Below are 13,364 nucleotides of genomic sequence, written 5' to 3'. Positions count from 1 at the left end.
CCATCTATGATTCCCTCAGCTGAGGGACCTGCAGATGTTTAGGGCAGAGACAGGGCTGCAGATGCTGTTCTCGTGTGGACAGCATATCATTAGACACTGTGGTTAAGTAGAGGTGCTTTCTGTGAACCGGGGGTTCTGTGCATTCAGGAAGTGAGAAGTCAATCCAAGCAATAAAATAAATAAATAATTACTGCAAAATGAGGCAAGCAGGAGGTTAGAGTTGAGTTTCCTATAATGTGATTTGGATTCCGCCTCTTTGTGTGCCCCTGTGCTGCATCACATTGCCTTATGTAAGACGTTTGTCACTTCAGCATTCATGTAAGGGTCTGTCGCAGATACATTTCGTTCATGCCTAGGTAATCTCAGATCTTGCCATGGGTGCTTGTATTGCAGTTTTCACGGCAAGTGTTAGGGCTGGATTAAATCAAAGGGTGTGGCGGGGGGAACAAGGAGGGCTCTCTTAAAGAAAATTCCTAATTATGTCATCTACTCTCATTGGTACTGTGTGGCCCTGTATGATGACATCTAAATATCTTGTCTGTCTTTGTTTATGCTAATACTAGGTAGCAAGCACAAGAACGATGAAAACCGTAGAAAATACATCTGTGAGGAAAGGTTGGAGAGACTGGTATTTTGCTTGTAGGGTAGACTGAGGAAGGCATGAGTCTAAATATTTTAGAAGAGGGTGTTATTCTCTGCATTTGGTATGACTGGAGGAAGTAGCAGGGAGCTTGAATTGCAACAAATGGGACTTAGATTAAAACAAACTTGCTAAAGTGAATCAGGAGGGGATATTGTCCAGGGCAGTGGTGGAACCACTTCTGGGAGGCTTCTGAAGGCAGGCTAGCATCTGTGGGGACTGGTTTCGGTGCAACTAGTCCTTCCTGGGAAGGGGCAGGTGAATAAAAAGATGTCTGCTTTCAAGGCAGCTGGTCTGGGTCTTAGTAGATACGGGATCAGAGAAGCCCTGATCTGATCCAGTCTGTCTTGCTGCTGCTGTTTCTGACACATTAGCTGTATGCATCAGCCAGCAGACCTGACCAGCTTACCTTTCCCCTGGGGTAATGGCATGGCTCCACCTTATTTTGGGACACCTTAATGATTATTTACAATAATATTCCATTTTATTACAAAAACTCATTTTTTGTCCCATGTTTTCCAAGAAGATGATTATTTCTCATGATTAACAGATGCTTAATTGGTGGGAGGGAAGGAGAGGGGAAAGGAACATAATTGATAATATTGAGTCAATTGCTCATTGCTGGCAGGTAACTGATGAGGAACCATGGGTATATCAGGTGTTACTAATAGCTTGGCTAGAATATGTTGCATGAAAAGCTGTTCAGCTTCGCGCTAACATATGTTGTGCTTCACAATCAAGAATCGTTTTCTCCCCCCTCCCCCTTTCTGCCTTCATTCTGGAAACTTGTTTCTTCTTTTACCAAGATGGGGAGCCAGCAGAATCTGAAGATAATCCATGCCACGCTTTATATAGGGCAGTCCAAGCACTCCTGAGTGTATCACCTTTGTCAGGGAGAGATGTCCCATCATCCCTTGGACATGGCCTTATTCTCCAAAGCAAGGAGTCACTCTTTTGTCTTTTTTGCCTTCTTCACAAGGGTGACATGGGTTGGTGTTGCATGATGCTGTTGCCTTTGTCCCTGTGTTCTAAGGAGGGTCACAGTATTCAATATAATGTGAGTTGACTCAAAACAACCATTATAATATGCCTCATCCATGAGCTGGTTTATGACAGCTTATGGTTTACATTTTTGTCCCATCTAGGGTTCAGCATCCAACCAACCAACCTGAAGTTGCTGTAGTCTCTTTTCGCTTTTCCTTCCAGGTTTTTGTAGTTTTGTTCATTCTCCTCCCACTTACTTATTGTGGTGCATAAAGACAAAGCAAATTTTGCTGAATCACTTGCTCATATACCATAACAGTTCACAACTTACCCCTGAATAACTCCTCAACTCTCTTGCATCTCATAGGCCATGCATCAGAAAGAAAGGTAGAAACATGTCTGGTTAAATTGTTAAATTCCTCAGGTAGCAACGCGAAGAAGACAGTTCAGTACAGCCACATCGTTCTGCCTCCTCCACATGCAAGGAGCTGGGCACCCGGAGTCTGCTGCCTTTCCCTGAGAAGGATGGAGTACCTGAAGTCCAGCAACCTCTTGGCTTACTTCCCTCAGCAATGCCTCCTGGTTTGATAACTGCAAGTGGAGAACGAAGACCAGAAGAAGCACGGCATCAAAGCAGACCTCCAGTTAGGCAGGGCTGTATTTGCACCTGGGAGGCTGGAGAAGAGTCCACATACTAAGGAGCTATTGCATACAGTTTCAGTCACGTCTGGAGAGACTGGTTTTCTCTGTCACTGAGGCTGTCAGGTGCAAGTCTTTTCTTGATGAAAAGCAAGGCATTGCTTTGAAAATAATCTCTGTGGTGGCACCCGTTATTTACATACAGGTATTTTGAGCCCCTGGGCTTCTTGTTCTCATGGTTTTGTTCACAGCTCCCACAAGCTAGGAGTGTCTCAATACAAAAAGAAGAAGAGAGAACTTAGTAATCATACTGCAACTGCAAGAGCCCTAGAAAAAGAACCACATATAAGACACGTGATTAAAACCACAAGGACTTGGCAACATGGTGCCGGCAAATCTGCTTCTCTGGAAATCCCGTGAACTTCCCATTCTAGGCTGCTAGGCAAACCCATTGCTGGATGCAGATCTTTGCTGTTGATTCATTTCACCTTGCTCAGAAGAAATGGGCAATTTATAGCAGTAATTTTAGATGTTAGATCAGCAGCAGAAGTAGCTATGCTAGCCTGCCCTGGCAGACTTTCTCCTGTCCTCCCTCCTGCTCTGCGGTGGGCTGCTGCCTGCACGGAGTGCCCCACTGATTAGCAGGGGCACTGCAGATGCTATGGTCAGTCTGGGGCAGAGGGGCATAAGCAATAGCAAAAATACCTCCTGGTAAGCCAGGAGATTGCAGCACACGTGTTTCACAGGTGTTGCATTGCCAAGGAACGGGAGAAGGAAGTAGGCAGATCTTTACCCTTTGGAGGAGAGAGAGGGACAGAAGGAGCCAGGGGACCACCTGCCTGCTGGGAAATGCCTGGAAGAACATCCTCCAGTAACACATGATGCCTTGCAAAGAGAGATGAGATCACATCCTAATAGGGGCCCATGTTGATCCCATGAGGAGTGTGAGACAGCCAGAAAGAAAGGCCCAGGTGCAGCTGCAGCCTGACCGATGGGTCCCAACATCAGCGAGCTGATGGAGGGGAGCCACAGTGGGGCAAGACCTGCCTCGCTGCACCCTCAGCACTGCAGAGTAGCTTCACCCCACACCGGAGAAGCAAGCTGATCCCTGGGGCCAGGGCTGAGCTGGAGGTAGCAGCTGGCCCAGCACCCCTGCGGCCCGGTGGGGTTGTTAGGAGGGTGGGTCTTCTCACGCTGTGCTCCTTGATGCAGCTGCAGGGCTCTCCAGCTCTTTTGAGGGCCACCTGGCTTCTCAGAGTGTCTGTTGCTGCCTTTATTTGAGCTGCTGCAGACAGAGTGACCTGAGCCCACTGGGAATGAATTAGTTGCACAGCTCTTCACAAAGGAGCACAGCATCAGTTTGCTTGTGTGCTCCTTGCTTCGGCCCGGAGGAATGACTCGTGGGTAGTGTTGTTCCCGGTAAAGATGGTGGCAGGTAAGCAGAGGCTGCATGGTCCAGCTTACCCCTGCCGTTACAGGAAGTTTCACAAATAGACCCAGAATGGGTGGTTTCCTCGTGGTAGTGCACCTAGGCTTGGTGTCTTGCCTGACTCCTTGTAGGCATTTGCCATAATTTCTTTTACCATCTGCTCTTTCTGTGCGTGTTCCATAAGTATTTATGCTTTCTTGGAGGGGCTGTGTCCTATAATCTCCATTGCGTTTGCTTTTACTATAAACATGGGATCTGCTGATACATGTAAGCAGTATTGGGGTACTGCCTTAGAGCCAGCCACTTGTCCTTATAGCATGTGAAAAATCACAACAGGTAGACCCTAAATGGTTAAATTTTATTAAGTACCAAAATCTAGTGAAAATAAAATAATCCGAATGAGAAAGGGGAATCAACTTGGGGATTAGTCATTATTGAGTAGGATTTACAGAGGAGTAAAACCAGCGTAAAAATGTAAACTAGCTTTGCATCCACCCACCATACCATGTTTGCTTGCTAAGAAACACCAAGCAAGAACAAGTAGGCACATCATCTGATTTACTGCAGCAAAGGTCCATGGGTCAAAACAATCTAACAAAAGAACTACCTCTCAGACAGCAGATGTACATGCCTGAGCTGGGAAAGACCTGCTTACAAACGTAGTGCCTGCTTGTCCATTGGCCGCCAAGGGGTCCTGCAGCCTTTGCCCAGAGCTCTGTCTGCAGATCTTGGTATTGCCTGTGTGCCCATTCTCTGAGAGGTGTTTCAGAGGGACAGTTGCGATCAAAAATATTTTCCACCCAAAGCTGTACTCTACCTCTTCCTGTTGCCACAAGGCAGATCAGATACTTGCCTACAGACAATACTGCAGCATTGACAAGGTTGGTAGGCAGATGCACTACTCCGTGGAGGGGTCCTGTCCCTCTGATATGGCCTTCTGCAGTAAGGAGGCAGATTAAACCCGCTGTGTCCCGACAGGGTTCTCGTGTCCTCTTCTGACAGCCCTCTCCCACCAAACCCCAGACACGTCCCAACAGATGTCAGCAGCCTTGCACATTGCTAGTGCACAAGGCTTGACACTGTGCACAAGGATCATGCTTGTGTTGGGCAATTTTTGGGATTTTTTTTCATCCCTAGTCATCCAAAGACCTTTTATTTTTCCAGGTAAATGTAGTCTGATAAAGAGATTTCAGTACCTTGGCTGCTCTTGGTCTATTCTCTATCTCTTCCCATGGCCTTAAGAAGTGCCTCTTCTTTTCTTTTGAGATCACCAGCACTGCTAAGTCAAACCAAGCTGGCGGCTTGCTTAGAGCCCCAGCTTTGGGAGTCACATGAGCATGGGAAAGTCCTGGTTTACATTAACCCTCCTCCCCACCAAACCTCGTATTTCCTGAGAAAAATTTGACAGCAGGGACCCAGTACCTACAGCCTGGTATGCCAAAAGAGGAACAAGAAGAAACCAACCGTTGAACTCACATTTTGCTAAGTTTTATGTTTCTGAAGCATGCTTGTGCTTTTGTAGGACTGGAGTCCCATCAGCTTTTGAAGGTAGGATTTGTCAGCACTAATGCTTCTCTCTTCCCCTCCCCGCCCACTAGTGCCCGTAAGTCCATTTCTTCTCCCTTTTGTCTTCCTTGCTTCAGAACTGCCTTTTCCTCTCCACCTTGCATGACTGGGAGAGTTTCTGCTTGCTTAATACCACCTTCTCTACCTGCATCTTTAGTGCGACACCTCTTCACAGAAGGCAATGGAAGGATGAGGGAGGTCCTTTTGCTAAAGACCCCAGCATTGGTGCTGTAAAAGTAAAAACCATAGGCTCCAGAAAATGTGTGAAGTTTTAGATACATTTTCCCCCTAATTCAAAAAAAATAATTATGCCAAGCCATCTGTTGCTAATGTAAAAAAAGATGTAAATAGATGATACATAGTGTACAGCGTGTCACATGAGTGCTCCATCTGCTGTGGGGAAAGTCACCATTCCCCAGCAACAACATGGGTGCTGAAGTGCAATCCAGGGTTTGGAGCAGCCTTAGGCTTTCCAAAGGTGTAACCAGCTCCAAAAGCTGCCCCAGAAGGAAAACTATTCAAACAACGGGGGGTGGGGTAGATCTCTGCATAACAATCCTTCCTCTGTTTTTCTGACATGTAGCAATAGTGGCTGTGTCGGGGACAGGGTAAGTTGTACCTTCGTGCTCTTGTTTCAGACTCTTTGCAAGCTCAGGGATCCTGCTTCCTTACATATGCTTGCAAGGTTTACCTGTCAGCCACAGATCTAGCAAGCTGTATCTCTTTACTTAATGACAGCAGAAGGCTCCTGCAATGTCAAAGTAACTGAACAATAAAGCGGCAGATGAAACTCAGCTTTGACGATCATGAAGCAGTGTGCTTGGGGCAACAAACTCTTGCCTTAGCTGCAGACTGATGGACTACGCATCAGCTGTTGCCACTTAGGAAGAGACCCAGGAGGTTCTGTGAATGGTTCGGCGTGCTCACTAGTGGTCAGAAAAGGAAAAAAATGTTGAGAATTACAAGGAAGGGAATAAAAGTAATCCATTAAGTCTCTGGTGTGTCTGCATTTTGAGCCCTCTGCCTAGTTCTGGTGTCCCCATCTTAAGATGGGTGCAGTGACAGGACAGGACAGACTATGAGGAGCTGGAACTAGGGAACAGTTCTGTGCTAGGACATGGCAAAAGTGCCAGGACATGGCAAAGTTACCAGGACTCTTAGCCTGCAAAACAGAGAAGGTATGGTAGAGGTCTAAGAAACCAGAACTCAAATACGAAAAGTGAACAGGGAAACCACTATTCACTGCTTCTCAGGCCACCAGGTCTGGGTGACACCCCATGGAGTTGGCAGACAACAGGTCCTAAATTCAGCAAAAGGATGAGCCACTTCACAAGATGCACAGTTAACTTCTGCTGCTGGAGCTGGCAATGTCAGGAGTTTGTGATTTCCAAAAACTTCTAAACATATCTGTGGCATGAGTTCCATGATTACTGTTAAATGTGGAGGCCCCAGAGCAACCTCTTCCTCCAAAAGTTCCCAAATGCTTATTGGTAGTAGATGGAGGAAGATCTTTTATCCTGCTTCACTCTTTTCTCAAGTGCCTGCTGCTGTCAGCCGCGTAGCTGCATCAAATGGCCCCATGGACTCACTGACCTTGGACCAGCAGTTTCCCAGAACCCGGTATCATGTTTTCAGCTTGCAACAGATTTGGGACAACACAGGAGTGCAAAGCAACGCAGGTAAAAATCCTTTGCATTACCCAGTAGGAAGCACTTCTTGGCTGAGAAAATGCTCTCCTTCCCCACGGCGCTGACAGTCCTTCCGGCCCCCGGTGCTCCCTGCGGAGCGTGGGGTGGATGCCTGTGAAGGGCAGGATTTTCCCCTGGGTGCAGAGCCCTGTGCTGCCGTGGCCTGCGTGCAGCCCAGAGGTGGGGAGAGAGGCAACAGCGCCAGGAGCAGGGCAGGTCATGGTGGATGGACCTCATGTGGGGCTCCCCACCCTGTGGTCTCCTCTCACCCCTAGCAGCTACTGCAGGAGGGAAATATTATTCAGTCTAGGGACAGAGGATGAACCTCAGTGACAGAAGCGAGTGTTTCTTGCTTTTCAGGTGTTGGAGCGCATAATCCAGCCCCTCTTCATTTCCAGAGCATCCAGGAGGCTTCTCCCTAGGGATACAGCTGTACATTAACAGCTTTTCACCACTGAACATGATGGTGTCTAACTCAATGTGGACTTTCACAGTGAAAGATGACTGCGAGAAGACTGAGGAGAAACCACCTGAAATCTTTTGGGAGAGGGGCAGTTCAAAACAGAAGAATGCTTTTGTGCACCCTGACTCGCCTGGAGCCAGGGCTCTTGGCTCCAGTGGTTTCTGGTGCTGGGGGACATGCAGACACAGTCACATCAAGACACCCACTTCTGGGGCCAAGACAGCTGTTACCTCCAGGAGGAAGCCTCCCCTGCACTACCAAATCTGCCTGAGGAAGCAGGATACACTCAGGCTTTGTAAACAGCCAGACTGGGTACAAAACCAGAAGAATGTCACTGCCCTTGCCCCAACCCAAACGTTGCTGATCCAGACAGAGCCCTATTTTGCTATTGCTAGAAAAAGGCACCACAAAATACTATTTTCTGCCTTTTTTTGTCTGATCCCTTGAACACTCTGGGGGTCTAATTCTGCGTATCTCAGTGGTTCTTGGGGGTAGGGGGAGCAAGCTGTGTGATGCCTTTGCACCTTACCAGGTAGCAGAAAGCTTCCCAGCTGGGTGGGTCATGAAACACCCAATGTCACAGACCCAGCAGGAGATAAATGCAATTTGTTTGACCATGCAGTAAGCAACAGTAGGTTTGGAGGCTCGAGACACCGGCAGGAGCTCGTGCCAGCTGTTTCCCTTCCCCAACGTCCCCACCTGGAGCTCAGTGATGGGCAGCTCCTGCTGCAGACATGGAGGAAGAGACATGGCACAGGAAAGTCTTTTCTCTCCCTTTCCATGACTAGCAAGCTGCTTCTCAGAGGTACAAACCAGGAGACTGGAGACAGGTGAGCTACCACTGAGATGATCCTCACACTTATGCTCGGAGGGCATTTTAGGTACGTATAGACCAGCTGTGACTCGCCCAGTCCTGTTTTTCACCTTTTACAGCTGCCCAAGAGGCCTGGATGACTCTGTCTTCACATTTATGTCCTCTGCATGGCTGAGCAAACAAGCAGTGCCTTGTCTCGACCGGACTTCTCCACCCTTTGCTGGCTGCCTTTCAGTTATCTGCCAAAGTGCATTGCAGGCAAATATTTGCTCTGTGGTCTCAGACGCTACCTCACTCCTGTTTGCCCAGGTTCTCACTTCAGTGCCTTGAACATGGTGCTTACTCCACCCACACCCTGGGGTGTTCAAATAGATCCCAAGTCACAAAGGCACGGGCTTTGTGTGCCATGCTCTGCTGCGTGCCTTCCCTCCCCAGTGCTGGCAAACGTGGAGAAAGAAGAGACGACTCCGAGAGAGAGATGTCCAGGCTGTCAAATCCACCTGGAGTCTTTGCAACCCACGCACCCGTGCTGGGGAGCATGCCAGCCATGCCCAGCACAGCAGTAAGCACCAGGAGGCTAAAAGCAGGGGCAGACAGCAGGCCTGCTTTCTGTGAACCTTCGTGCGAGCACTAAGCCCCTCTGTGTCTCGGTTTGCTGGGACTCTGGTCTGCTGCAAGGCCAGATGAGTGGAGGCTTGGTGTTGCACCTTTTCTACCCACCTGCAGGTGCCTGGTCTGCAGAGATGTTGCGTGGGAGGGCTGCATTAAATTGTGTGTGTAGTTTTATTCTGTTGGGCTGTGCTCTGCTGAGGACATGCAAGCTAGATAAAATTACCAGTTGCAGACCAGTTGCAGGAGTGCTGCACCTGAAGGAACCTGGAAGGCACCTGGAAGGCCACCTGGGTCTCCTTCTCTTGGCAAAATGCTGCTGGTGAGGGTCCCCCCAAGCTCCTACAGGTCTTTGGATCCCTAGTTCATAGAACTGTCATCTTCACCTATAGACTCCACCCCGTTGCTCCTAGGGCGCAGCACTTGGGAAGAGAGGCCAACCAATGTGGTCCTTCCCTCCCTCCAGAATGGGACACTGCAGGGAGGTGGAGGAGAGGATGAGGGAGAGGGCCTCCTGCGTACGGGGCCGACCTGGGTGCACGGGTGGGCTCAGGACCCTTGTGCATAGCATGTCCGGTTAAGGCAGCTGCTGGTCCATCCTTACAGGGACTCTTTCAGCAGGGTGCTCAGTTTGTCTGGGTACCCCATGCTCCCCTCAGGAGAGCCCTGATGTAGTGCTCAAGGATCAAGAAGAAAATAAAGTTCCCTGTTATTTTTTCTTTCTTGCTTGCTTTCTGCCTTCCCTCTCCTGAGCTCACAGCTTCAAAAGCTCAGAAGTGCAGCCAGACTCTTCCCATTATACGGCAGTGGGGCGAAGACCCCCTAGGTGCTCCCTATGTGCCCTGATAGCAAAGGTGGCCCTGATGTACCCAGGGAAGTTTAGGCAGGACTGGCACCACTGCTAACGCAGACCCCGAGGACTGCTGGAGTGGAGCAGCAGCTTTGCAGAACGCCCCACATGACTTTAATATGTCAGGTACCAGGGGAGAACAGCACATGGAAAGGTCAGGCTCCAGCTGCTGTAACAGTTCCCAGCCAGGCAGACACGCTCTGCTGCAGGACGCCTGCTCTGGGGAGGCGATGCGACTACTGCAGTGGCAAGAAGCGGTAAGAAGCACTGTGGAGGGGTAAATACGATGCACCAGCCCAGCTGCCAGCACCGCAGTGCTCAGCTGTAACAGCCACGGATCGGCCCGAGAAGGAGGGACTCACCTTCCCACGGCTTCTTGCAAAGGCAGTGCATGTAGCAAGGAACCAGTGTGGTTTCAATAAAGCAACGCCAGCACGCGGTTTGACAAGTAGCGAGTTCTTCCCTCCAAGCAATTCCTCTTTCTAGCCCAGCACATTCACTTGACATAAGGGCAACGGAGGACACTAGAAAGTGTCTCCAGGTTTTGGCTGTCAAAAGGAAAGTAGCAATGCTAATTTTGAAAGTAGAAGGGAAAGAGAGCGACGGCAGGAGGCGGTGGTGCATTGATCCCAGCTGCGCGGCACAAGGCGTACGCTCCCCTGGGCCACACTTTGCAAATCTGTCATTTCCAGAAAACGACAATGAGTCACATTTGCCCCCGTGTCTCATGTAAAGAAACTGAAAGGATTAATAAGGCATTGGGAAGCGCTTGCCATGAGTCACGCTGCCAGAGCCATAGCTATGCAGGCACTGGAAAGCCCAGCTGGGTGTTCACAAATGGTGCCCCGTGGGCTAGAGTGTCCCTTAGAATCTCCAGAATCAGTGATCGGTGGGACTCCAGCACCTTCAGAAAGGCCAGGGGTGATCCAACAGGGATATTGAGCGTTAAAGATGTTCAATGATCTAATGAGATGGAGTAATTTGCACAACTGGGTTTTGGCTCGTGTCTGTCTAATCCACAGTGCCTGCTCTCAGGAGGTCTGGAAACAGACTTCAGAATAGTCAGAAAGAAAGCGTTTTGTCCACCACCCACTAAAAATAGCTGCACTGTGAAAGAGAAAAATTATAGGTGAGGAGGGAAATTTGGTGATCTCCTGAGATCAGCCCAGCTGGCCAGCACCTGGAGTTCAATCTGCATCTCTCCCCAAAAGACTACAGTGACCAGAGAAAGAGACTGCAATACCTTTTCCCCCAGTCAACTCTCACTTAATCTGCAGCTGCAAATGCTGGAGAGCCTTGCCCTGTGGCAAGACAGTAGATGTAATCCGACACCTTTGTTGTGCTTTCTTAATTACCTTCAAATTGCTGATTTTCTAAAGTGTGTTTTGGGGAACAGTTACAAGTCTCCCTGTGCTGGTGTTTTACCCCAAAGTATTTACATTAGTCTTATTTCCGTGTAATTTTCTCTCTGAGGTTTTCCTTTATTTTCTCCCCCATTCAAGCACGCTAAACACAAACGCCAAAGTAAGATCCAAGAGCTCCTTGGAGCCAAGGGAAAATCCACCAAGCTCACCCAGTTTCGGGGCCACATTTTGGCTGTGGCTTTACCCCAGTCCTGCCCAGCACAGGACAGCAAGGCCGTGCTGACCCTGCGGGCTCATGGCGACTGCATGTTAGGCAGTGCCTCTCCTCTACAGCCGCGGCTGTTGGTCAGTTTACTGGTGCATCAGACTGAAATTTTTCCTCTTTCATACCTCGACAGATGAAAACGTGGAGGGAAACACGCCTGCTGGTACGCGCTCTCTCTGTCGTCTCTCCGGGAGGGTGCGTTCAGAGAGCTGCAGAGCAGAGACGCACCCCCACACACCTGGGCGAGGAAGGCAGGGAGAGAGGGAGGGGAGCCGGGGATTCTGCCAGCTGCACCCGAAGGGAGCAGATGGCGACGCGGCGTTAGGGTTAGAGAAAAGCAGTGAGTGGGAAGCACCAAAGGAGAGCTCAGGCACAGAGTAAGAATGGGGAAGGGGTGGAGAGGAAGGCCAGAGTTTCTTTTTGCAGCTGTGTGTAAGCATCAGGACTTGCAGAGCATCTGGAGGCCCAGCTGTTTGCTGAGGAACAGGGTAATTCAGGGGCACAGATATTCCACCATAGACCACAGGCTGTGGGTATCTGGAAACTTCCTTCAGGGGTAAGATTTGCTTAAGGGCCCTCACTGAGACTGCTAAGCAGATGCAATGGTTGCAGCTAACAACCTATTTCATATTCCTTTCAGTAGGGCCCGCAGGTTAGGGCCGTGGACGACCGGGTTGTTCGCTGCCCTGCCTGCCAGTTACCAGGAGCCAAAAGCTCCCTGTGGAAACCGCAGAGACACAGCTCTGCCAGGTGTCAAAGGAAAAAAATCAGACATTAGGTGGACTTTTAATCCCAGGCTTATTTAGCTTAGGTAGTGTGGTGTTCAGAGCTGCTGTGTTGCAAGTTATGTGACTCTGTGGCTACAGGTGCACAGGAATCGCCATGTCTGAGCAGAGCAACGGTCAATTGAACACAACGGTATGGCTCGGAGAGCAGGTGACTCCAGGTGCGTCCACAGCATAGTAAAAGCTGCAAGGAGATGGTCAGGAATGATGTCTGCCCTATTTGTCTCCTCCTGCACTTCTGGGTCCAGGTTATTTTATTCCTGAAAAATGAGCTTTGAGATACCCTCCAAAAGTTAATCATTAGGATGCATTACCCACAGCAGTCAAATCACTGGCTGTGGGACGTATCCAGGGAGCTGTGATTGCACTTTGCAACTCAGATTCTCAGCAACCAGGCCGCCAGACCTGCCCGGCTTGCAGACGGTAGGCCAGCGGTAGGGAACAGCCTCCACCCATCCAACCACCTCTCTGAACCGATGCACTTGTTGGTTACAGTTGTCAGCTCCCCACCTCCCCTGTGGTGGGGTCTTTCTGGAACTGACATTTGAGAGCTGCAGCAAGAATGATGAAGGCACAAATTTCGGATTCGCCAGGATGGATCAGATGATGACATGTCTGCCCAAATGTGCTGAAATCTTGCCATTTTCACTTCCTGACCTCACTTACAGTTGGTGGGGGGAAACCCAACGCATCTTGTGTGTCATATCTTGCACATTGCTACGTCACACCAGAGAAAGGGAAAAACTTCTAAAAACTACTTTAACGCAGTCAGCTGCAGGTGAAGCAGAAATCAACCAGCCCACGTCAGGACAAGTGAGAGAGGTTCACAGCTTTTGTGTGTCACCTGCTATTTGACTTCTGGCAACTGATGCAATTGCCAGATCCACCTGAAGGGCATACGCCAGAACTGAGTCACCCAGGCTGAAGGAAAATAAATAGCAGGCTGCAAGAACACCACTGGGCCTTTGCCTCACTTAGTCTAGAGCATGGGCAGTGCCCAGGAATAAGTGCTGACCTGTTGAATTACTACCTTAGGACACTAATTTTGGAAGCCGGCCAAGGGCCATGTCTGTTTCACTCTTGCAAGGGCCCCAGAGATAGAGGGGGAGGAGAAAGGGACCATCTTGGAGGCAAAAAAAAGTGAACACGATCCTGCAGGTTATTCAACCAACGCAAAGCACCTAGCTTTCACTCCACACCCTGTGGATAACAGAGCATAATCAGTCTAAACTGTCCCCACCCTGAGCACTTCTCCAGGCACCACTCTG

This window comes from Opisthocomus hoazin, chromosome Z (assembly GCF_030867145.1).
Source record: "Opisthocomus hoazin isolate bOpiHoa1 chromosome Z, bOpiHoa1.hap1, whole genome shotgun sequence".
Taxonomy (NCBI): Eukaryota; Metazoa; Chordata; class Aves; order Opisthocomiformes; family Opisthocomidae; genus Opisthocomus; species Opisthocomus hoazin.
The sequence above is the reverse complement of the archived record's forward strand: the minus strand, read 5'-3'. Positions refer to the sequence as shown.